This window comes from Megascapheus bottae, chromosome 26 (assembly GCF_031878675.1).
Source record: "Megascapheus bottae isolate mThoBot1 chromosome 26, mThoBot2.hap1, whole genome shotgun sequence".
NCBI lineage: Eukaryota > Metazoa > Chordata > Mammalia > Rodentia > Geomyidae > Megascapheus > Megascapheus bottae.
The window spans coordinates 87,577-113,948 of NC_143534.1; the positions used below are offsets into that span (position 1 = coordinate 87,577).

Sequence of the window (26,372 nt, forward strand, 5' to 3'; positions counted from 1 at the left end):
TATAAGAATGTAGGGGAGCTGGTGACATTTCATGCCCTGTGGACTACATCAGCAGTGTCAGACTGGAGCTGTCATATGCTAGCATAGAGAGAACTGGGGTTTATCGGGGGAGGGCAGGGGGAGCTGTGTGCCATCCTTGCTAGTTTTCCGTAAAACATAAAGTAGAATGTTACTTAAACAGAAAAAAAAAAAGAGTGTGCCCTTTTCACTTACAGAACTGACCCAAGAACTGAGCTAGAGCTAGTTACTTGGCAAATCTTATTATTACTGGCATCATGATATTATGGAAGCAAAGTCTGCTTCTCACCTGTAAACAGATGTGCCAAACCCACTGAATGTCATCAGCTACCTTTCACTGAAAGGTCTTCTCTTTTCTCTGCATCTCAGGTGTTCATAGCTTTGTTCCTAGAAAAGAGAGGAACAAGAAACAGGTAGGTCAAGGCTGGGGAGGAAAATGTGAGACTAACAAAACAGAGCCCAGGTCCTGTGATTGACTTCTTTCTTCCCTGTCCAGGAAGAGGAAAGACGAGCAGGTGAACAGCAAGCAAATCAGTTGCAGGATAGGCATTCACCATCTGACAAGACCAGCCCGGGTCTGTGGCAGTACCAAAAAGGATCATGCTTCCAAACCCAGAATCTGGAAAATCCTCAGGAAAGCATTAAGGTGTGAGGGGTGAGGTGGCCTCTTGTCCTTTCCAGCTCTGCCACTTATTAGTTATGTGACACTAAACAAGGAACCTGTCTTTCCACTTTCTGCCTCTATAAATTCATGAAAGCGGGGGGGGGGGAGCGCAAATGACTAGCATTATCTGAAGGTCACTGAAATGCAGTAATTGTGCATTTTTCACTTCCAATTATTGGGAAATACATTTTAAGGTAGCCAGAAAATCTTCAACTGATAAAGGAAAGCTTCACAGAAGAATGTTAGCCAATTAATGCAGAGGGGACAAGTTAGAAAAGATCATTTATTTCAAATTTCTAAGGCAATTATTACATAGGACGAAAAGGGAAAAATTAGAGTAGAATCAAGCAATGATTGATATTAACCCTCTTTCCACCCTAACAACAGGGCTCTTGATTTAAGAGATGCTGATCAGTCAAAGCATCTCGGTAAACAATGGCGGCAAAAGGAGCAGGTTGGAATAGGCGGCTCTGTTCCTCACCGGGCCTGAAATACATCCATATATCTGCTCTTTAATCTGGCAGAATAATAGTAGAGGCAACAGTCCTCAATGAAAGAAAGAGACTGGTTAGAGTTGGGAAGAGAGAACTAAAGTGAAGTACTGAAGAGACTGAGCCATTAGCAACCATCCCGAGACCATGTGCCTATGTGGTGTGGTCCGCACCAGCCTGACTCTTGGGCCAGCTGCTGTACTAGAATGGTCATGTAAGACATGGCAGCCCATCAAGTCCCTCGCACTCTCCAGCGTGATGGGTCCTGCTCTCTTCCCCCTATCTCTGACTGCACAGTCTGTATAGCGACTGGGCACCCTGGGCACACTCGACACCTCCCAGCTAGATCCAGAGCAAACTTCAGTCAGAGAGCCCCGCATTCCCATGGTCGTTCTGAGAACCTGCAAGAAGACCAACCCAGGAGGTGCTGTGGCACCTGTGTGCTGGGCCCTTAGCAGTGCGGCTGTGCACTTGAGCACAGCACAGGACTGTGCTCGCCAGTGAGCCTGGGGAGTGCTGTTCACACAGCCCATGAAAGCCCTGCTGTGCAAGGTTTCCCCTAAATAAACACAACAGCTCTGGGCTGAAGAGGATCCTGCTTCACTTCCTGTGCCATGAGCTCCCTGTAGCTCCACTGGTCTTCATTTCCAACATCGGCAATGGGCCTTTCTAGTTAGGGATTAAGCAAAGGAGACTGGAGGTAAACTGAGACCAGGCTGTTGCTTTGATCTCAACTGTCTAGGAGGAGATATGAGGTCTGCAGGAGAACAAAGCTATAAAAATAAACACAATATATTGTTTGGGAAAACATGGTTGTCTTTTCCAGAGAGGGCCTGAAATCCCTGCACTTGCACAGCCTGACATTTGGGCAGGTTCATCAGTAGCCAGGTTTTCTTGAAATCTTCAGGAACTGCATCTGGTGATGCATTTTCTCAGATGTCAATCCCCCCTCCCACCCAGTTCAGCATAAATCTGAGAGCCCTTTAGCCTGGCTTGGAGACTGCTCTACTGAACGGAGGCCGCAGTTCTCAGCAGTGCCTACTTGTGTGTTAGTACTGGAGACCCAATATAAAAAAATACAGAATCTCTATGAGTTGGTAACATGATAAAATGTTTTGTTTTCCTGAAGTTTTCATACTAATGGAGCACATTGTTTTGTAGCTATCAATCCAGACAGGGTGAAGGGCAACCATCTGCCTGCAGAATGTTTTCCCACACATGTTGGAAGAAGCACTTGCACAAAGGTGGACCCCAAGCTGACCAATGACAGGGGCAAGTTCCACACTCACCCTATGGAAGGAGCTGGTGCTGTGGCTTGCTCCGGATGTGGTGGTGGCCCAGGCCTGGGGATGCAGTGTGCATGCAGGGAGAAGTTACAGAGGAGTCCATTTGGGAAAGCAGGGAAGGACACCATGGAAGTCACCAGTGAATGCCTTGGGAGGGAAGTCCTGGATGCTTCAGTTAGCACGGAGGCACAGACTCAGGCGGGAAGCTGACTCCCCCTCGGCTCCCTGTTCCGTTTGGTTTCTTTCCAGCCTGTTGTAGGGACTGTGAGATGAAGTTACAGGTGAACAGGCAGCAATGGGATCTGCCAAGAGCCATCTGGATACTTTTAATGTCATTTGTGGGCCATACGAAATGATCACTGTAGGCAAATGATACATTTGGTACATGATGGGCAACCAAAGAGAAGCACACACATCTGTGCTGTCATCCACGAAATGGTTGTGCGGGCCTCGTAGGGCCTGAAGACTGAATGTTCTCTGCCCAGCCCCCTCCCTGCCTCTGCTGTTGTTTTCAACTCTGTGGTATCCAGGTTTCATTGAATTTGATGGGATAACTTTAATCACTAGATAACTTTATCATCTGTTTTCATGGCTAATTTAGCAGATCACCGCACAATAAGGCCAAGTCACCTTTTGTGTCATCTGTTCTCTATCTTGCTGTGTTTTTACTTCCCATAAGCCTTCCTAAATGTAAAGCCTCCAGAGCTGGGCAGGTGGGGTCATCACTCAGGTCCTGACTGTTCATCGAACCACTTCCATCTCTGTTCTCAAATGATAGCCAGGGACAGTGTTGTGGCTGAATTAAATGTTAAATGATAGCTGCGGACTGGGGTGCAAGCATTCTACATGACTAAGCACCTCACTACTCTCTCCCCCCCCCATACTCTCCTCCAGCCTGGATAGCCGTCCTCCTCCATTGCCTGTGCCAGATGCCCCCTCCAGAGTTTGCACCCTTGCTGACCAAATGTCTTGCGCCTGACTCTCCGGACTCCTAAGGTGTGCCAGTGATTCACTGCTTACATGTCTTCACTCTGTGGTACATGGAATCCTGTCCCCCCGACAATGAGTACAAGATGCAACGAGAGGAGCCTTGTTTCTCTGGAAATCACCACACTTATCTTTTGGGTGCACTTGCCTACTGCTCCCCAAGAAGGGAGTATCCCTAGGGACTGAAAAAAATCTCATTCTTTGTTTCCTCTGTACCTCCCCCACAGCCTGCCCCGGCCCTAAGCTCAAAGGTCGCTGATAAGCAGGGATCTTACGCATTTTCATATCCCAGAGCACAGAGCCAGGCTGTGCCAGTCCACATGAGAGCAGTCTGTCTGAGGTACACATTCAGTCTCAGGCTCTGGCCTGTCTGCCCAGAGGGGGAAGGGGGGAGGGGTAGAGGTGGGAGTGGGGGGAGGGAGAAGGGGGAGTTGGACTGGATAGTCTATAGGGCAATGTCCTAGGGCTGTGGGCCCTGAGCCCTGATAGCCAAGCTCTGCCAAGTGGTATTCTATTGGGTGGCTTGGCTTCTTTCCTTCCTGCCTTTCTCTCTCTCTCTCTCTCTCTCTCTCTCTCTCTCTCTCTCTCTCTCTCTCTCTCTCTCTCTCTCTCTCTCTCTCTCTCCCTCCCTCTCTCCTTCTTCCCTTCTCCTTCCCCTTCCTTTCTTTATTTCCCTTCTTTGGCACTAGGTCTTCAACTCAGGACCTGGGCACCGTTCCTTCATTTCTTCACTTAAGGCTGGTCACACTTCCACTTCTGGTTTTTTGGTGGGTAATTAGGGATTAGGGTCTCATCAACTTTCCCACACAATCCTGAGATCTCAGCCTCCTGAGTAGCTTGGATCCCAGCATGATGAGACATCCACACCAGCTTCAGGTGTTTTTAACTGGGAACACACTGCAGTTTCCACTTGCATGGAGCCTTCATTCTAGGCCCAAGTTCTGATTACATGTGGTACAAACAGCATTGGAGGGGAAAGGGAAAAGTTCCAGATTGAAACCAGTACTGGATTAATCACTAGGAAGTGTGTTTTGTTGCTAAATTAGCAGCTCTTGGGGCTATAGATATCTGACATTACATGAGCCCCAAGTAGGAAATGGAATTCACATTCTGCATATCTTTAGTTGTGGTGTCAGGACACATGCTAAAATACAGGAATTCCATAAACCCTCTTCCTGAAAATTTCTCCAAGAGCATGGGAGTACTTTCCAGGCTGCTCCCCGGAGTGACTGAAGATTTAATTCAGGGAGGTACAAGAGGGTTCAGTTTCAGATTCTGCTATAAACTGTTCAGGAAGCAGACAAAGAAGTTATCCTTCATGTGATATAACAACAAGGGGGATCCTCAGGTTATATACTGGCAAAGTCCTTCAGCAATGTGAAGCACCCTCTTTACATAACAAAGCTTTGTCATAGGCTGGTAGGAACCAGGTGAAGACACTCTCCTCCTGCCGCTTGTTGAGCACTTTCAACATCTTGGCTTGTTCTTTCCCCGCCCCCCCCCCCTCCTCATCTGATCTGTAGATCAAAACTCTACTTGCTTTGACCTGGAGCCAGAATGGCTTCAAGGGCTGGTGACTCATGCTGTTGCCCTGTAAGCCAGAACATCTGACTGTCCCTGACATAAAGCATGCCTTCCATGTGAAGGCAGGGCCAGGCTGGGCCACTGTCCTCTGGTTATAAACGCTCCCTGTGGTTTTGTTTAGAGATTTAAAACAGGCGTGTCCTGTAGGACTGCTGCCTTCCTTCATGAACCTGAAACACTCAAAGTGGTCACTAAGCTCTGAACGCACCAAGCATGGCAAGTATCTTCCTCCTCCCTGGTCTCCATGTTGTTCTCTGAGAGGTGGGTGCAAGAAACATCTTTTATTCAGAGTGGATGACTTTTGGTGTCCCTGGATGCTTTGGCTAGGCTGGTTGCAAAGGAAAACAATGGTGTATGGCAGGTTTGGACTCCAACCCCACCCTCACTTACAGAAGGAAATAAATAGGGTTGGAAGTAGAGCTGGTCACCCAGTGACAGGGACCAGCAATGCCACTGCATGAAAAGGAACCTCTATTAAAACCAAAACCAAAAACAAACACCAGGGACAGTTCTGGGAGCCTCTAGATGGAGGCTTCTGGAGGGTGGCATTCAAGAAGGCCTAGTGCCTCACCTCTTTCCTGGCCTCATTCTGAATCTCTATAATGGCATCCTTCAAAACGCCCTTCATTAAAATAAGGTAAACGCAACTGTTTTTCTGCATTTTGTTCTGTCGCGTTAGTTGAGCCCTGACCTACAGCCAGCCAGTTAGAAGCTCAAATAAGACACAGAGACTTTCAACTAGTATTGGAAGTGGAGTTTAGGGGACATAGCCTGAACTTGTGGATTCAGACCCTGTCTCCAGGCGGGCGGGGTCAGAATGAGTTGGCTCAGAGGATATCAGCTGGTATCTGTAGAAGAAGCTGAGGAATCTCTTGCATCATAGGAAAAACCCACCCATTGGTGGCCAAGGTCACACAGCATTCTGCATTCAGTGTGCTACGGAACCTGGGTGTGCTTTTCCCGTGACTGACAACCCCTGGCAGGCGCTTACTTTCCATCTGGCCTTAACCTGCAGAGGGTCCACACCTGTCACTTGATTCAAGGCTCTCAGTCTGGTAACTGTTCTCCTTCTTTTGAAACTGAGAACACCCTGAAAAGAAAACTTAATTCTGGAAGAATTTCAAAGCTTCTCAGCACAATCAGACTTACTCTGAGTTTCACAGTCCCATTGCCAATAGTAAGATGAGCTAAGGGGTTGCAAATGCCCTTCTACAGTGCCTGCACACTGTTTGTTCACTTCACAGGTGTCTCCTCAGTATTCCATATCATTCCACATCTGTGGGACAAGAGTGAAGCAAGTATGATCCCATTCTAGGTCCCAGAGCCTAGGTTCCTCTGAATGCTCACTCAACAAGAGATTTTACATCTCTGGCCTTTTCTCTCCGCGAGGAACTGTCTGGGTCCTCACACAGCCTCCAGAGTACCTTTTGACCTGTACCCCTGTTTGCCTCAAGGGGAGGGCATTTCTAGTGGACTGGGCAAGCCCCGGCTTCGGGCTTCACACAGCACTGAGAGCAGTGATGGAGAGAGCAGATGGGACACTGACCAAGGAAGGCAGAGGGCATGGGGTGAGGTCAGCCCACCCTCACTTCCTGGTTGACCTTGGAGCTCCAACTGTGTCCAGAGCTTTGGGAAAAGGTGGACAGGGCTCAGTACTGCCTTCAGCAGCAGCAGCACTGAGACCTAGAGCAGAGGGGGGCTAGCTATCAACACAGCTGCCATCCAGAGCCTTGGCTGACAAAGGTCTGGCAAGGGCCTCCTCCATGCTGGGGTGTGCACGTTACTGTGCAAAGATGACTGAGCTCCAACAAGGGGCAGATGCAAGGCCCACTGCAGAAGTGCCCACAGTCCTGAGGAAGGCCCACTGCAGAAGTGCCCACAGTCCTGAGGAAGGCCCACTGCAGAAGTGCCCACAGTCCTGAGGAAGGCCCACTGCAGAAGTGCCCACAGTCCTGAGGAAGGTACACTCCTGGAGTCCCTCTAACTCTTGTTTCTTTCACTTGGAAATTGGTATTCTAACACCTACATAGAAAACTGTGAAGGGGATCAGTGTGGCCTGTGCTACTGAACCAGGGGAGGGTGTGGCTCCCATCTCCGCAGCCCAGCTCCGACCCTGCTGCCTCCATGATGGCTACGCACTCCATACCCTATTCTGCATCCTGTCCCTCGCAGTGCACAGGCCAAGCTCGTTCTTGCCACCCTCCCCCTCAGCCTCATGACCCGCCTCCTACTCTCTTTATATTCTGTGACGTCTCATGCTTTCTGATTTTCCTCATCCTCCATGTTTGTGTCCTCATCTGAAAGTGTCTATTTCCTCTCCTGAACGTGGAAGTGACTTCTTGTCATTTTCCCTGGGCCCTCACATCTTCAGCCTGCCTGAGTGACGCCCCAGACTTAGTCTGTAGCCCTTCCTCTTCATTCTGCCCAGTATGCCTCTAGCTTCCTGCTGCTCCTTTCCTGGCTCCTCTATAGACGACACTGACCCTTCTGCACCCAGGGCTTCCTGATCTCTCCAGCAGGAGCTGCTTTCCTGGTTAATTCCTGCCCTGCCTTCTGTGTCCCTGCCACCTGAAGCCAATGGCCCTTCTGGATTTATTTTTCTCTGCCATTTTAGTTTGTAGAGTTTTTTTCCTTAGTTATTTCTGCCCTTTCACCTTTCAACTACAACCCCTCATACGCATATCCAGCTTCCAAGCTGCTGCTGGAACCTTAGAGCCCAAATATGTTTCATAGAAGACTCTGCTTTCTCCATGCAGGGATCTATTCCCGGCCACCACCTGGCCACCACCAGCCTTGTCCAGGAAGCCTTTTTCAACACACAGGCTAGACCTATTGTATCCTTTCACGAAGCCAAACAGAACCTTGTTGGCCTCTGAGGCCTGTCTCTGCCTTTGGAGGGACCCTCAGCATTCTCCACCAGAAGAGAGTACATGATGACTCACCAAGAACCTGCAACTCCCGACCTTCCACAGCTGTCTGTGACTTACAGACTCAGAGCTGATCTGACCAAGCCATGCTCCTGAACCAGCCTCTTTATAGCTCCCTTCTCTGTAGCTGTCACTCAGGAAGATTGTCACAGATCAGTAGTTAAGAGTCCTTCTGTTCTACTGAAACAGAAGTTATGAGCGAGGAAAAAGAAGTCCTTCTAGGGCTGGCAGTAACAGGCCCTCGTGTGCTCTAGGCCTAGGGACTGGACTGACAGACCCAGAGACCCAGGACCCCAATCACTGAGATGTTAGAAGCCAGAGACTTAAGACTCCAGGTACGTAGGTGTTAGGCCATTGCTCTAGACGTTAACCGTGGTGATCCCAGCACTTGACAGCTTCCAGCAGCAGCCACAACAGCAACAGCAGCAGCAGCAAGAATCAGAGGCCAGCACTGGCAGCAGTCAGTGACATACTGTTGCAGCTTCCAAAGGCACCTCTAGCGTTAGGGACTTCTGCCCTTAACAGCAGCCAGTGGTGAGCTTTCAGACTTAGAATGACTGACCCTTGGCCTTAACGTCCTGGCTGCTCCCCAGACCTCTTTCAGTGGTGGAGGCCTCTCGTTATTTGTCTCTAGGTTTTCACAGACTTCTTTCTTCAGACTTGGCTCTCTACTCTCTCCCTCTCTCTACTTCCATGGGGCTGCTGCCCCATCCGTCACTGCTGCTTCTAGGGGCTCAATGAGGGCAGTGGCTGCTGCCACCTCCACTTCTGCCACCATCTCCTCTTCATCTTTCCAGCTCAGTCCTCCATTAACGGTTAAGATCAAACAAAGACAAGAAAGAAAGCCTTTAAACCAAGCCCAGTGTAACAATGCCAGGAACGGTACAGGAGAATACCTTCTGGCTGACTAGAAAAGCTAGCCGACCAGCCTGATGATCTAGCCAAAAAAGGAGTGTGGCGAAGGTGTGTTTGCACCAATGACAGCACGATTCTTTGTGCAAATGAACATCCGTGTTCACACCAATTACAAGTCTTCTGCGAGAGGAAGGGGCCCAATGTCCTCCCGCACCCAGCCTTCTTACCCTGGAGCACGAACAGAGACGCCACACGGCCTCATCAAGGCAGGAAGACCTCTCTCTCTCCTTATTCCCTAAATCCCTCCTCCTTATATTGGGTGAGGGAGCCTATCAGTATACAAGGTGGACAGGACAAAGAGATCCACGTGTTTTATCCCTACTACAAGCCTCAGCAGAAAGTTATCAGACACGGCTTTACTCGGCCCCCAACAACCAGGGACAGTGATCTGAGTAAAAATGGCTGAAAAGATTCACTGAGGCTTGTCATGGCAGAAGGTCCATCCTAAGTTGTTTGAGATGGTTGTGGCTGAAACAGTGCCTTCTGGAGCCAGAGTTGTGCTTCAGTGGCAGCCACTGAGGTGGCAGTGTAGCTTCTTCACGGGGTCCCTGGAATGTTCCAAACACCTGGACTGACATAAGGGCAGATTCACCAGCTGCCAGTGCCACCCTTCTTCCACTTGAGGTTGTCTAAGAACCGGCAATTAGAAGACAAAGTTGTCCTGGTCCAACATCTGAGCTTATTTTAAATAAAAACAGATATTAAAGGGGATGCTTTGAATATGTGCCTATCCTTTTAATATTGATAGTGGTTTTATAGTACTTTAACCGTGCTCTATTCTTAGCCTAAAAGCTCTGGGGAGAGTTGGGTCATTTCATTTGTCTACAACTAGCAGCAGGAGCTCTCCGGCTTCTGGGTGTAAAACTGGGTTTGGAGTGCTTCCTACTTCAGAGACGATTGGGTTCAAAATTTTGTTAAGTGATAAATAATGAGAGACCTCTATCCTCTAAGGAAATCCTAAAAACGTGGTAGGAAAGTACACAGGCCCTGCAGTTCTGAGCACTGTCCAAGCCAGCCAGCTTGCTCAGCACAGTCTGCTTAAAAGGGAGTGATTGCTGGAGCAGAAGCTCCACCCGTTTCCTGCTGAGTAACACCGAGCTTGCACAAGGTGAGCAGGCAGGCAGGCAGGCAGGCAGGCAGGCAGGCAGGCGATTCCTAGATTGCTCAAGTCAGCGAGGGGCCGAGAATGAGGCCAGGCATGTATTAAGGGATAATAGATAACAGGAGTCCTCAGAGGCCAGATTTTTTTTCTAACAATACTACTGACAACAAACAGCCAATGCTGTTGATTATTGTCATCAAAACTCACAAAGAACACCACTTCGTGTGTATTCATCATAGACAAGAAACCAGGACCACCAGATCACTACTACATGGAGCAGAACCAGCAGGTCAGACAGCCTCTCCACGCAGCAGGGAGGGGCTGTCTCTTACCCATGCTGAGAAGGGTGATAAAACCTGCAGGTAGTTATTAGAAATGACTTGAGCTGGCTGGATTCCTCTTCCCCCAGCCCTCTCTGCTGCCCCATCTCTGAACTTCCCTCCCTGTTGAACTTCTCCAGTCTTTATAGCTGGTGACTCATTCTGGGCTGTGGCCAACACTGCCCTACACAGACTTCGGTTCCTTTCTCTAATTAAACCACAAACTTTCTGCAGGACAGGGTGTCCATCCAACATTTGCACACCTCATCTCTTAGGAAGAGCTGTGGCTGGTGACCAGATGCACCACGGCAGCTAGAAAGGCCTCCTCAGAAATCTCTGGTGAAGCCCAGCCCCTCTGATGGCAGTTGAGGGGAAGGAAGGCTGGAGTTGATGGCACCTGACTAGAGCTTCTCAGACTGTGGCACACAGTCCGATTCCTGATAATTGGATGGCTGAGGATTTCAACTAGGAGGTTTAATTTTAGGATGGAGCCCAGTTCAAGAGCAAAATGCATCTGCTAACTCACTCAACTTTGGAGCAAGGTACCCTTAGCCAGGTATCCATCCTGAGGCCAAGCCAGGCTACACATGCAGAGGGTACCCCCCAGCAAGATGGAGATCTAAGAGCAGGGCTTGCACCCTCCTGGCAGGCTGGCCTGCTCCCACCAAGAGGAGTCAGCAAAGCTAGAAGGAGAATGCAGTCATTCATCTCCATTACTAAGAGCAGAAAGAAACCGAGTTGTCATGAGAAGGGGAGGCCAAGATGCTGCTGCCGATGACTCCACACACAGAAGGGTGGCAGTTGCTCAACTTGTTACTCCTAGGTGTTTCCTTGGTTGGAATGGCTATTTTCCTAGCCCAAGAGGATTATTCTCAGGACAATAACTGGTTGTCAAAAGTCTCCAAGAGCTTCTCAAAGCCTTGGAAACCATGGTTGTGGCTATTTGCTAGGAAAATGGAGAAGCTAACAAGGCCTGGTGCTTTATCCCTTCTTAGCAAGCCCTTATCTCTGATGTTGAAATACCACAATCACAAAGGACAGAATGTTGCAGAGAAGCAGTGAGCTTGCCTTATCTCCAGGCATTGGGAGACATTTTTCACAGCACACAGAATGCTCACTTCCATGAGGGACAGAAAACGCATGCAAGTATAAAGAGCACGCTGTGCTGTGCTGACAGTGTGCTGTGTCCACTGCTGTGCCATGTGAGGAAGGGCTCTGCACAGGCTGAGCACACCCTGCTGTCCTTAAGACATTCTCTCGGACCTGGACAGAGACCTCCAGACTGAACACTGTCACCATGGAGGAGCACCACTCCGCTATTTGGTATTTTACTAAGATTTACTCAGCTCTTTGATATTTTGTTGAATCACAAATTACTCCTATAAGTGGCCTATAGAGTTAATAAATCTACCTTCATAAAGGTTGAATGTGATTGAGGACACTCATTAGAAGTTACAAATAAAATCTATGAGACCTTGAGGAAGGTGTTTAAAGCAGCGAGTGTGGGACTCTGTAGGATGTCAGGTATGAGAGGACCACAGGGACTTGCACACAAAGTGGGGCACATAGCAAGAGAGTGAGCAAACACACGGGTACTAAGGCTGGAGTTGAATGGAAGTCCACTGCTTCCAAAATTCCCATGTGTGTTTCCGGCCTGATATCATAATTAATTAGTATCAATAATAAGATATGATTACCGTCTAATCTTTGGCTCCCTTCCAATTCCAGAAATGTATACATAGCAAAGGAATACTAAGTCATAATTATGTACCAACAGTCTCCATTTGAAGAGAGTTTATCATTCTTTGAATATAATACTTTACTATCATAGGATGTTTATATCATAACCCTAAACGTGGATTTGCCTGGCATTTCCTCCATGTAGCTTCAGATGGAGTCACTCTGGTGAGAATGTAACAGTGGTGCATTCTTCTCATATCATGTCAGGCAACCCACGGCTTCTATTAATGAGCAATGAGATTGAGCCAAAAATTCTCAATAGTATTTGCAAAATAGAACTCAACAATACATTGAAAAGAATGTATACCAGGGCTGGGATTTTGGCCCAGTGGTAGAGTGCTTGCCTAGCATGTGCGAAGACCCAGGTTCAATTCCTCAGTACCACATACAAAGAAAAAAAGCCAGGAGTGGTTCAAGTGGCAGAGCTCTAGCCTTGAGAAAACCCAAGGACGGTGCTCAGACCCTGAGCTCAAGGCCCAGGACTGGCAAAACAAAAAGAGTACATACTAATGATCAAATTGATTTCACTGCAGGGATTCAGCTATTTGACATATGCAGATCACTAAACATAATATAGCGTATAAACAGAAAGAAAGGGAAAAGTCACATTTTCATCTCAGTAGAATCAGTGGGGCTTGACGAAATAGTGTGTACTGAAGATGATCACCACTCCCTACCTGTCTCACGGCTTTCCCAGGAGGTTTCATCATCTCATTTTACAACCATAGTGTTCAAACTGCCTTCCCCACTACACGTCCTCGAAGAGGGAGCCTGAAGAGCACAAGGTGCTTTATGCAGGAAGGATGTGAGGCCCTCATCTACGCTCATGATCTGGAAGGGCTGAAGGGGCTGGGGCCTCCGGCGGCGGCGGTGAGTACAGGTGCCGGGCCTCCTGAGGCTGTGTGTACCTCCCAGGGCTCTGTCCAGAATGTGATAAAGAACCACTAAAAGCCACAAGAGGCACAACACCCAAATGCCAAACACTCATTTGTGAGTTCATTTTTCTCATCTGGAAAGCCATCAATACTTCTGCAGAAAGAGGAAGAATCAAGAAGAGAAAGGAAAATGAAAACAGAGGGCACAATTATCCTCATCACCTAATACTGACAGCCTCTGAGTACTTACCTTGAGTCCCCGCTGCTGAGAGCCCAGCAACAGTAAAGTAGACAAACCTGTCTCCTTCCTCCTGCACGTGGCTGCCAGGAGCTATACAATGGCCAAGACCAGGGAGCCGTGAGCTGTTGGACCTCAAGGGTCAGGAGGTGGGCAGACTGGTAAAACCCGACCAGGCAGCCCCTTGTCCATCTGCAGAGGGCCTGGCAGAGGTCACAGGGGCTAGCATCCAGGAAGGAGAGGAGAGTTGAAGGCCAGGGCTAAGGACCCCACACAGGCGTACAGGGCTTGCTAGGATGGAGAAGCCTGGCACAAGGACCTGGCACAAGGTGCAGCCATGGACCTGTGAGCCCAGCAATTACCACATCTGTGCCTGCAGGTGGTCACACCGACCTCCTGGACAGGTCACGCAGATTTAGGGTGACAACAAGGGAATGTGCTCACTGTGGAAGATTTGGAGAGCAGCATGTGAAACAGAATGGAGGACTATGGTACAGACCCAGTTGTGGCTCAGGAGCAGGAGAAGAATGTCTGTTCAGAGCATCCCGGCAGCGGGTGTGTGATTTTCCTTCGATGGACTTCACTTAAAAGAGAGGTGCCATCAGTGTGCCACAGGGGTTCCTATGATGAAGGGCTCATCTTTACAAAGACCCTAAGCCTGGGCCCTGTCTGCCACTGGCACATACTTGGGGGTCAAGGAAGGGGCAGGAATGGGGAGGGATTTGCCACCTTCCAGGAGAGGGTCTGTTTTCACTCAGTGTGTGAGGTCATTATCTAGCAGCATGACACAGGACAGCCAGGCTTCTGACATGATGAAAGACATGCTTCCAAGGAAAACAACTTGGAATTAAGGCTGCCTCATCACCACAACAAGCTGCAATTCCAGCTGCATGTGATGAGCTCATAGAAAGTATCCGAGAGGCTAGGTAAGCCAAGGAGAAGCACTCTGCTAGGCTAGCAGGTAGCCCAGAGGCTGTGCTCACCAATGCCATGTGCTCTCCCTGCCTGTGACTTTGTCCTGTGACATTCAGCATAGGTTACAGGCCTATGTCATTTAACACCAGAGAAAATTTCTGAGCAAACAAAAAATTCTGGGCAAACAGCCTAGAGTACTCCACATCAACCTGTGTAGCACAATGTCTCACCGGACAGCCTCTTGGTGCCTCAGGAGACAAAGTCAAGAGGAGGCTGCTACTAGCAGAAATCATTTGGTGATCCGATAGGCCCAACATTATTAGCTACGTTCACTCTGCATACTCTCATCAGAGTGCTTCTTCGTCTCACTTAACAGCTGTCAACACAGCATCATTGGAGCCCATTGTTTTGGATCAGGCTTCTGAGTCCCCACAGACTAGAATAAAATTCAAAATGGGTCCACCCATGCTAAAGTTCCACATCACCGAACAAAGTGCACTGTTATCTGACCTGCCAACACATCAGGACAAATGAGAAGTAACAGCCAACTTTTCCAAACTTCAGTTGGCAAGAGAACGAAGCTTCCTCTCCTAGTCCTTCAGTAGAAGAGCAGCCTGCAGTAGCATGAGGCTAACCAGTTCATTTTCTGTCCATCATCTTCATTCCAGCTTCCCACCACAAAAAGAAGCACACTTTTATACGACTGCTTTGCTTTTTGTGCGTTGTCTTTGCTTTCTTCAATCTTTCTCTGGCTATAAAATCAGCCTCTGGGGTCGGGAGTTTGGCCTAGTGGTAGAGTGCTTGCCTAGCATGCACAAAGACCTGGGTTCGATTCCTTGGTACCACATACTTAGAAAAAGGCGGAAGTGGTGCTGAGGTTCAAGTGGTAGAGCTCTAGCCTTGAGAAAGTCCAAGGACAGTGCTCAGGTCCTGAGCTTAAGCCCAGGACTGGCAAAAAAAAAAAAATCAGCCTCTGCTTTGCCATTAGAGCTGTTCTTCTCTTCTGGGGAATGCAATGTTACCATAATCTTGAATCACAAATAAAGCCACCAAGATTTTTACCCCTTGGGACTGTCCTTTCTTACCCAGTCTACCCAGCTCAGAGTCTGCCATCCTAGCAAAGCAATGCGCCCATGCTGAGCTTCAACTTAAAGCCTGCAGTGATTCCCACCAGCCTGCAGAGTTTGCTAAGTTCTGAGCGAGCAGGCCTCAAGAAGATAGTCTCTTCCCTCCCAGGGCCACCGGCCACTGCCTATCTTATACCTGATCCCTGCAACCACATCTGTTCCTGCTCCCTGGACTTCCAGAGCCATTGCCTGGCAGGTTTCAGCCCCATCAAGGAGCCTGCCCAGAAGACCTCACCCACTGCACAGGCCAGGAGGCCATGGCTCAGGGATGCAACCCCACAGGCTGGGAAACATGTAGCCTGGTGCTGAGCGCACACTAGATGATGTGGATTCTGAAAACATAACTTATTCCTTTAAGATTAGCTTATGAAAAACATTATCCAAACAGAAAAATGTTGCTGGCACTGCAAAAATAATGCATATGATGTAATATGTTCTAATTCAAATCAAATCACTTTTTTCTCATCTGTTTTAAATTATCTGTCTTAGCCACAGAGTAACCTGCTTTAGTCATGAAGCAGAGCTGGACTGTTGGGGGGCAGGAGAGCTGCCTCCTGCATCCATCACCGACACACCGAATTCTCAGGACAGGTTTGCCTGGCCCCTGTAGGAGCCACCAGCTGGACCCGGCAGAAATCAGGCGGCCAGTATAGAAATGTTAGCCATTCTGATAGGTGAGGGTAGAGCCAGTCTTTCTGCTTCCTCAAGAGCACAGGCACACAGGGAAGGCACCAAGAGGAGGGGGAAAAAAAGAAACTGTGCCTCTATGAGCTTGATGTGCATAAACTAGGGTGAAAAGAGGGTGGGGAGCTCAGGCTCAGATGCACCCTTGGGGTTCCCCATCATGGCTTAGCACCATGCTGCAAGGCAAACTGTGTCCATAGGATAAACCAATGCACAGCTACAGGCAAGTTTTGTCTAGTAGGATGGTGCTATGTGCAGGCACTTGGTGTCCATGAACAGAATCCTCAGCCCAAAACCCCAAACAAAACTCTTGCAAGAAGTAACTTCTGAATTGACTCTCAAGAGGCTAACAAAGCTGAAAAAGACAAAGAAATGACGGTAAGAAAAGCCCAGGCATCAGGACGGCGCTCTTTTATTCTGCACAGCAGCCCTGCTGACCTGAGCACTGAAGACCTGGGTCTTGTTAACATGAGTCAATGACATCCACAACTGTGTTCCAGCCTTGGACTGAAATATTATGTTGCAACACAGTTCTTTTCTTTTCTTTTGCCAGTCCTGGGCTTGACAGGACAGGACAGACAGGGCTCAGGGCCTGAGCACTGTCCTTCGGCTTTCTCAAGTCTAGAGCTCTACCACTTGAGCCTCAGCATCAGTTCCAGCTTTATCTATGTTATGTGGTACCAAGGAATAGAACCTGGGCCTTCATGCATGCTAGGCAAGCACTCTACCACTAGGCCAAACTACCGGTCCCCTGTGCAGCACAGTTCTATGCTCAAATTCATTTGATATACATACAACATGCCTTTGCTATCCACAGCCATAGCTATTTTTTAAAACCAACACCATGATACAAACTTCATTTTCCAGTTTCATTAGCCCTGTCACAAGCAATGATCAACCAGAGGTACCATGGAAGGGACTGGTTCTGATCCAGCTGTAAACACTGCTGCCTTTCCTGTGGAAGAAAGAGCCTCTGAACCCCAGGTCAGGAGGGTAGGCTACTGAGAGTATGCCTAGCTGACCAGCGTGGAGATACAGCTGTGGCACCCAAGTGGGCCACAAAGAGCCAGGAGGCCTCTGCCTCCTCTTAGCCCTCCTTGTGAGAGCCCTTACTTGCTCAGTGGAGGGAAGACTTCCAAGAGGCCACAAAACTGCAAGGAACATCCAGCTCATGGAAGGACTACATGAAGCAAGTTCATCCAACCAGTCCTGCACAAGCTCCATTCATGAGAGGGTCAGAGGCTTCAGGGTCCCGATTTCCAGCCAACTGAGTTTCAAACTAAGATCCAAACATCCTGGGTCAGAGACCAGCCAGCTCATCTCTGGCCTTCCAAATTTCTGAGCTGCAGGATAACAAAAGGCTATTGCATGAGGCAGTAAATTTTTGTGTAAGCTCACTGGAAAGCTATAGGTGGGTCAGGGCATTTAGGAAAGGATGTCTCCATTTTGACATCACACAGACAATGTGGCTGACCTTGTTAGCAGGCCGGTAGCTTCCTAAGGGGAGGCCATGGAGGTCCCGGTTGAAGAAGGCTACCTTAAGATAATTTGGAACCATTTACTGCAAGGAAAGAATCTAGATTCTTCTTATTTGTACTAGTATGCAGCTTTAAATGTATGGAGCAGTCTTAAATTATTTATAAAAGACATCTCAATTTTTCCAACTAGATTTGAAGTGTCCAGAAGCCAAAGAGTATCTTATTCTCCACAGTCCAGCCTGGTGTCCTTGAGTCCTCTGAGGTCCCTCAGGAAGACAGTGAGGGCAGTTACTTGTCTCAGCATCCACTGCTGGCCTCAGAAGCAACTGACTGTCTAGATCAGGAAGTGGACAAAGCCAAGGTACGGTTATGGGCTCAAACCAGGCTCACAGCATCTACCTCGTGGTCCTGTCAAGTATCAACTTCTTCAAGCCTCTTTACAGCCTAAAGAGTCATTTTGAAGCTCAAATGAAAGATAAAGGTAAAAAGGCTTCACAAATTGAAATCACCATGTAACTAAAAATGAAGCATTATTATTACTTGTTGGGTACATTTGAAAAAATTGCATTGTCTTGGGCCTCTGTGAAATGATAATTGCATTGATCACCTCTTGCCAGGCTTATTGCAATAACTTCCTAACTGGTCTTCCTATTTCTATTTTTGTGCTGTTAAAAAACATTCTTCACAGAGCAGCTGGGCCATCTTTTTAATATGTAAATCAGGCCATGTCCTTCTGTTCAAAACTTTCCAATAACTTTATGCTGTGGTTAATGCAAATGCTAAGTCCTAGCTTCTCAGAACCTGTGCAGCCCCTTACCATATGGCCTGGTCCTCCACTCTGACCTGATCCTTTGGGTCTCTGTTCTGAACGCCCTATGATTTTAACAGACTGCAAAAGTGGTCTCTGTGCTGCCACATAGGGCACAAATGTGGTCAGCGCAGGATGAGTTGAGCTCTACCTAGTCTTCCATAGACGAAAAGGCACTGTGTGGTCAGCCAGGGTTTCTGAGGTGGAAACCACAGAGATGTGGAAATCTGACCCTTGACCAGCCCTTACTTCAGCTCATACCTGGGTAAATACAGTCCTCTGCAGAAGAGGGGACAGGGGACCAGTTCCAGGGGCAGAAGTTTGGATAGTGGTGTATCCCATGGTCCAAGTAGAAGAAACCAAAACAGTATCCCTCCTACCATGAACTCTTGCATGAATACTGAAAACACTTTGACTGCAAGACCACTCGTTTCAAACTTCCTCAAACTGGCCTCAGATGCTGAAACACAAGAAATATGAAGAAAGGAAATACAACACCTCCAACGGTCAACACCCCACAGCAACAGATACTAAAGATAGTGAAATAAAGAAAATACTAAGAACTCAAAAAAGCATGATTATTAGAATGATAGATTAAATAAAAAGAAAAAATGCATAAAAAGCTGAGTATAAATGAATGAAGAGCCAAATGAAGTAAGCAAACAATGCATAACATGAAAGAGGTATTTAGTAAAGATACAGAAATGCTGAAAGAGTCAAAGTGAAATTCTAAAAATGAAATTTTCAATTAGTCAAAATTAAAAAAAAATCATTTGTGCCAGACACTGATGGCTCATGTCTTTAATCCTAGCTACTGAGAAGTCTAAGATCTGAGGATCACAGTTCAAATCTAGTAAGGGCAGATAAAGCTGTGAGACCTTTATCTCCAATTAAGCACCAGAATACCAGAAGTAAAGCTATGGCTCAAAGTGGCAGAGTGCTAGCCTTGAGCAAAACAAGAAAAAAAGTCTCCAATAGAGTAGATCAAAGGACTACGGAATATCAGGGCTCAGACAAAATAAATGAGAACATTAAATGAAAAAGATTAAAAGATACACAGGGAAATATTAGGACCTCCGGATGCTAATAAAAGACCAAACTTATGAAACATGGGCATGAGAGAGGAAGAAATTCAAATTGAAGGAGTAAAAACCATACTCAATAAAATAATGGGAGAAACATTCTCCAGATTTCCAAATTTTGAGAGAGGAATGGCCATTTGGATATGAGAGGCTTTTAGGTTACTCCGCAGACCATACCAGATAAGAATCACTCCACATTCCTCCAGAGGCCAGTAGAGGCCAGGATGCTGCTTAGAAAGGCCCTGATTTAAAGGATCAGGGCTTTCTCTGGTCCTGAGGTTTCCGTGGTGGTCTCAGGAGGCCTAACACTAGAAACATGGTCACAGTGTTGTCCAATGCTGGGCAAAAATCTTGTCTTTTTATCAGAAAAGCAGAGCTCTTCAGTCAAGAAAAAGAGTGATTCTGACGCTGTTCCAGGGAGGATGGACTTGAGGACAGGCACACGGTGACATAGTGGACATGGAAAGATACACTGCAGCACTCCCTCCTCCAGCTCCCTAGAATTATTAGGTCCACACAAATAGGAAGGAGGATGGGGCAGAAATTTTACATATTTTATATATATATGATTTAACTATGTTTCAAAAACATTATTCCAACATAAGATCACTAACTTTTAAATCCTCTACTTGGCAATGAGTGTTTAGAATCCAGCCATCGCTCAGGTTGGTATTAGCATTGAAAAGTACTCAATGGTCACGTAAGCACCACCAGGAGGGCCAAATCAGGCTCTCACTGGCCTCAGGATGGTAGTGCCGGGCTGGGACCAGCCTGAGAGGAGCTACCCCTGCTACATCCCCATCAGGAGACAGCCTTATGAGGGGAATCAAGTGTAGACAGGTGATTAGGAATCAACAGGTATTGAACATGGGAGCAGCAACCGGACTATGCGGCTGAACCAGTGGGCCCACGCTGACCTGTCCCTGGACTGATCTCATGCAGCAAGTCACAGCACATCACTGGTAGGCCAGCAGGACAGTGAAAGCTGAGTTAAATCATACTGGCTGTGGTCTACAGTATAGCTGGGAAGATTTGCAACTTCGCAGCAGTCCTGCCTCCTTCCTAGGAAAACAAACACAGGGATTAGTAATTCAGCATGAGTATTTTTCATTAGAAACAATCAGCCATATGGCACTTTGTAACAGGCAGACATGTTCAACCCACTCTTCTCTCCCTTAAAAGAATATACTTACCTCCTGCAAATAAATCAGCTTTCCTGTCAGGGCCTCCTGTGAGCAAAGCACCAGACTGGCTACCATTGTTATCCTGTCCCAGTTCTTGAATCTGAAAAGCTGTGTAGGTCTTGGTTCTTGGCCTGATGTTTTGAACATTTGCTTCCCAGAGCAAACTTCTCAAAGGAAAGCTGATGGAAGCCCTGATGTGGTCAGGTTATTCCACAGGGGCTGAAAGGGTTTGGCTGTTTTCCTCCCCTCCAGCTCCTCTGTGGTTATGTTCCTGGAGAACCTCCACTGGAGGCAGCCACCATGGCTGACCTGCAGCAGGAGCCCTCCCACTAACACATCTTGGTACCAAAGGCACCTCTGGACAGCCAGAGATCTGCCACCACGATGGGACAGTGTGGGCGCAAGCCAAGCTCCCAGAGGGAAAGTCTTGACCACTAGAGGCTGACCTATAGGCAGCCACTGGGTGGAGTCCCACCTGCTCACAGGAATAGCCTGGTTCCCCATTCCCCTCATTCAGTCCAGGACAAGCTGAGTGGATCCTGATGATTGGACTTCTGAATCGCCCACAATCCAAGGATGCTCTTAGATAAAACAGCACAGTATTTGCTCATAACCTATGCATCTCTAGAGTAATGCACGGAAATGCTTTGCAAATAGTTGTTTAATATTATTAAACAATATTATTAATAGTTTAATTGTTGTTTATATTTTTGCAGATATTACTTCTAATTATTATATTGTCACATTTTTATTTTTGTATACTTTTTGATCTATGGTTGGTTACATGCAGAAATGCTGATGCCACAGAGTACTGAGTATAAACATACCTAATGAAGCAGGATTCAAAGCCAACTACTGAAGACAGAAGTAATCCAATAAAACTTCTTTTGCCAAAGTAGATTTGGCCACTGTTCAGAGCTTGTGGCCCCCATGATCTATAACACTAAATAAAACCAGTGGGGTTGCTCTGTAAACACAGCCAAGTTCCTAATCCAAGCCCTCTTTATAAACAATGGGGTTGCCCGGCATTCTGCAGAACAATGCCAGCCCCAGCTGAGGACTCTGTTCCAACTCCAGGAACCCCACGGCCAGGGCAGGAGTCACTGGAAACTAAGCCAGTCCTGAAGACAGCCAGAGGGCAGAGGGCAGCTAAGCCCTGGCAGTTGCTCAGAGAGGAAATCGGTTTTCTGGTCTTTCTCCAGAAAAGTGTATGGATAATAAACAGATCAAAGCCAATTAAAATAGGAAGAAAGAGTTGGCTCTGTCACAGTGATTAGCTGGGCAAGACTGGAAATCCCTGCTAGCAGTGAGTAGGGGAGAGGGGATCACCAGGCTACAGGGACCCTGAAGTGTGGGGGGAGACACAGCCCCTTGGGACCCAGGCCGGGGCTGCCCTTGACAGGAAGGCAACAGAGGGGAAACCCTCTCCGGACTCCATGTTTCTGGGAAGGACTCCACAGTCTTGTTTCCTTGAAACTTTCAGGAATGTTTCCACTGAGCAAGAGGATGACAGGAAAAAGAGGCCTTGAAGACCTGAAGGGCAAACTCCCCTGCAATTTCTCCCAGTGCTACTGAGACCATCATGAAGTCCTAATAGAGTCTATTTTTAAAATTTGGACCAGATATGTGATCTCAAAGTAACTGAGAAGGAAACAAAGATTTGAGATGTCTTGTCTAAATCTTATAGTAGGGTGGAGAACTGAAGGTGAACCCAAGAATTCAGGTTGTGAATGATGTGGGTTATTTTATGATATAGTCACACAATAATGTATTATAGACTTACACACACACACACACACACACACACACATGCACACCAGTGAGAGACATTTAATTTAAGGGACTTCATATGTGTGGACACCTGGAAATCTGCAAGCCAGTAGCCTGGAGACAAGAAGAGATGCAGTGGGAGTACAAAAGCCATCTGCTGGCAGAATTCCTTCTACCTTGGGAGATGTTCAGGTTTCATCTGCATCACCCCAATTCTATTGATTTAAGTGGCAATGTTATCTGAAGCACCTATGCAGAAGCATCTAGATATCTGCATTCTGAGGCTCACAGATGGACACGTGAGATGGCTGTCTTATTTCCTATCCAAATCAACAGCATTGCCCAAAGCTCACTGGAAACTTGGAGTCTCAGCACTGCAGACCTGCTGAGTCTGAATCCTAAGTCCTGCTGAGGCTGGGAAGAGCTAGAGGCACCAAGAGGACGATGAGGTCAGGACTCCGGAGGCTGAGCACATACCCCAACCACCACTCCAAACAGTATCAGACACCATGCAGATCCATTTTCATCTGTATCAATTCATAGCATTTTTCTTGGCCCTAGGTCCAAAAAAAAAAAAAGAAAAGAAAAAAGAAAAAGCAGAAAAGGATCCAAGGTCAAAGCACAGGCCTTCAAAGCTCAGGTGGAGTCCCTGCTGCATGCACAGGGGCTGAATGGGTGGGTGCATACTGAATACGTGTTTACCCAGTTAAGACCAGTTAACACTGTCTGGCAAGTCTGCCTGATAAGCCTTTCTGTGTGAGAACATAGTGCTCACCATGGAATTTTCATGAATCCGAAAAATAATATGTTCACTAGAGTGAGACCCAGAAGCTGGCTCAGTTAAAAAGAAATCAGAGACCAGAGACCGGGAGTATGGCCTAGTAGTAGAATGCTTGCCTAGCATGCATGAAGCCCTGAGTTCGATTCATTGGTACCATATACACAGAAAAGACAGAAGTAGCTTAAGTGATAGAGGGCTAGCATTGAGAAAGCCCAAGGATAGTGTGCAGGCCCTAAGTACAAGCCCTAGGGACTGGAAAAAAAAATCAGGCTCTAAGATTTCCAGGCCAACAGAGCACCATAAATGCCAAGAGACCCTGGCCTCCCATTCAGCTTACTGAATATGTCACAGAGGTTCCAGAAAGTGACCTAACAGCAATTCCCATGGAGTGGGTCCTTGAAGAGTCCACCCAAACCAGGATCTCTGATCTCTGATCCAAGGGCTCTGCAGAAACACTGTCATCAAGCCAGTCTTTGTCTAGCCTTGTTTGTTTAGCTGTTTTTGCTTTTGTTTTTTAAGACAAGGTCACCCAGGCTAGCATCAAACTCAAAATCCTCACGCTTCTATATCCCCAATTCTGGGACTACAGGTAGGTGCTGCCATACTCTTTGTTAAGACAAGGAAAGATCTGTCTAGTCTCCCCAGGGAAGTGAGAACAGCTCTTTCAAAGATGCCCAAGATGCATTGCGTCCTGGAGGTGTAGTCTATGGGAGAAGCCAGGAGACAGGCCGGGGAAGGGAGACTCCAATCACTGATGCCCCCTCTGGACAGGCAAGACTGAGTCCTGGAGGGAAATGGGGATAGAAAAGGGGAGCACATGAGGGAAGCTGAGTGGAGGAGTGTGGAAACAGAACTGAGGCTAGAGGGAGAGAGTGCTCAAGAAGGTGACTAGATGGGTGCAGGAGGCTGCAAACAGAAGGGACTGGAGCTCAGCTCTGTGTTGCTTTTTTTTGTTGGTTTTGTGTGTGTGTGTGTGTGTGTGTGCGCGCCACTCAAACTCCGTAGCATATGGAAGGATTTTATTTCTTCTCAAATGTTAATGCTAATTTTGAAATCTTTCTAACAAGACATAACTCTATAATAGGAGAACATGCAGATTGCTACCCAGGCGGCAGTTTTCAGAAGTGGCACCCACATGTTCTCTGTTACACTGTTCTAATGTGGGTGCTGGGTGCCTGGAGCCTCCGTGGCTGCCAGAAGTGTAGGCCCCAGCTTAACCTAAGTCTTCACACCTACCTCCAAACACTGTGAGGTTAAAGGTCACCCTAGACCAGGAAGGAAACCAAATGGCAGTGTGTTTTAATCTCTCGGACCCCAGAATAATTCCTGATGAGTGTCAGCATCCAAGCAGCACTGTGGGCAGGGGGAACCTTGATCACCATCAATTGCTCTGGAGGTTCTACCAAGTGTCAGCATCACATGAAGGAAAGGAGTAAAACCGGAACAAACCTTGTCAGAGCCTCTGGTCTCAGTGTGCATTCGGATTAACTAAATATTCTCCTTCTACGGTAGGATGGCTGCCCAACACACCAGAAGAATCCTACCAGCATTGCTCTTGTTTACACAGGGGATCACCTCTGCTTTCAGGCTGCCTCAGGCAGCCCCCACTCTGGGCCTCTCTGTCCAGCCAGGTTGTGACCACAACCTGCCGATCAAAACTTATAAGGGAGAGGTTAGCCCAGGCTCACAGCGTTCTGTGCTCAACTTTGGCACAGAGTTACTGACATGAGTTACTGAACACAAGAAGCCAGACTGCTCAGCCTTCGTTAAGCCTAGCACCCACCAAAACAGCCTTGAAAAACTGAAGTGCCTGCTCTCCGGCAGCCAAAAAGAAACAAAGCCCCTCCAGCTTCCTCCATCTCTAGAGACAAGACACTGGGCATCCACCAAAACAAGTGTCACCACAGAAGCATCTGTAGAGCTCACCACACAGCATCTCCTGGCCTGGATGCCAGCGTGTGGCTTCCTTCTCCTCACCCACACTCCTGGGCCACTTCCAGACACTGTCTTTGTAATCTTGAAAATGATGGTTACAGCCAAGGCATGATGATAGCCCTGTGTAGCCCCATGCCCAGCTATCCACTGTGGTGGGTTCCTAAAAGGGAGTTCTCGCCAGGGACCTTACAGGACACCTGAGGCACTGAGCCCACATTCAGAAATGCTTCCAAACCAGAGCTCCTGGTCCCCAGAGAGCTTCCTGATCCTGCACTAACTCCTAGCAAGTATCTACTGCCACTCAACTCCGGACCCCTGGCCTCAAGGTACCTTCTTAGACTGCACCACAGATGCTGAGGGGCTGAGCGGCAGCTGCCTTTCCCTGGTCCTCAGCTTCAGTCTGCAGCTTGTCTGCCTTATTGCTCAGGTCTCTGCCTACAGCCAGTGCTGCAGCCCAAGCCTCTGCCCCCAGCCAATCCTTCCCCTAGTCCTCAGTCACTAGCCCAGGTTCTGACCCAACCAGTTCTACAGCCCAGGCTTCTAGCTGTCGCCAGCAGGTTCTGCAGCCCAGGCCTCTGCTCTTGCTCAGCTCTGTAGATTCTCTTTAGCACATCCCCAACCTATACTCTGTCTCCTAGCCCTGAAAGGTCAGATCTTTGGATAGTGTATTCTGGTTCCACTTCAGAAGCTCTCCACTGTCTCCTGTTCACTTTCAGCTCAGCCCAGCCCCTGAGGGAACAGACGAGGCCATGGAGCAGTGTTGAAGCCAGCTCCAGACTACAGAGTCTGAGGCCGCTTCCCCTTGGGATCTTTTCACAGTCCTGGGAAATGGACAGGAATATTCGTATTTTACGGTTAAAAAAAATGAAAGCCCAAAGGCACTGAGGAATGTGCTCCACATGGTAGAGTTTGAACTTGAACCCAGGTCTGCTGCTTTGTTCTTCTGTGCACACAGAATGGTCCCTTGGTGGGAAGCAGGGCAACACACGTGCACAAAGGACAAAGCCAGGTACACAGACTCTGCGATGACCTGACACTATGCTCTGATGTAGACCTAGGGGCCTGACAAAGAGAACCAACTTGCCCACATCACCTCTGCACAAGAAGGGACTGCAGCTGGGTGAGAGAAGCTGGAGTATCTCACACTGACTCCCAGGCAAGGACCTGACCCTTCACCCTTACCTGGTAGGGGAGGGTGCCTAGGCAAGACCCAGCCGGAGAGGCCCAAGTTTTGTAACTCTGAAGGTGACCTACATGTGCTGGTTTCAGGGAACATGGGAAAGCCATCAGATGCCAAATCCACGCCTGCCCCAGCACCCTCAGTTAGAGATTCTGTTTTAGCTCTTGTTTTGTGTTTGCCAGTCGAGGGCCTTGAACTCAGGGCCTGAGCACTGTCCTTGGACTTTTTCAAGACTAGAGCTCTACCACTTGAGCCTCAGCACCACTTCTGGCTTTTTCTAT

At 47.9% G+C, this 26,372-nt stretch overlaps 1 long non-coding RNA gene across 1 annotated transcript in view; it reads right to left on the bottom strand.

Annotated features, from left to right (window-relative positions):
• Positions 1-320: 320 nt before the first annotated feature.
• LOC150045782 (uncharacterized) overlaps positions 321-26,372 on the bottom strand; it is a 43,103-nt gene continuing 17,051 nt past the window's right edge. The window contains exons 2-4 of the long non-coding RNA XR_016532728.1: positions 20,159-20,303; positions 2,463-2,721; positions 321-405 (exon numbers count right to left, since the gene is read on the bottom strand). This is a non-coding gene — a long non-coding RNA (uncharacterized LOC150045782). The remainder of the gene's footprint in view (positions 406-2,462; positions 2,722-20,158; positions 20,304-26,372) is intronic.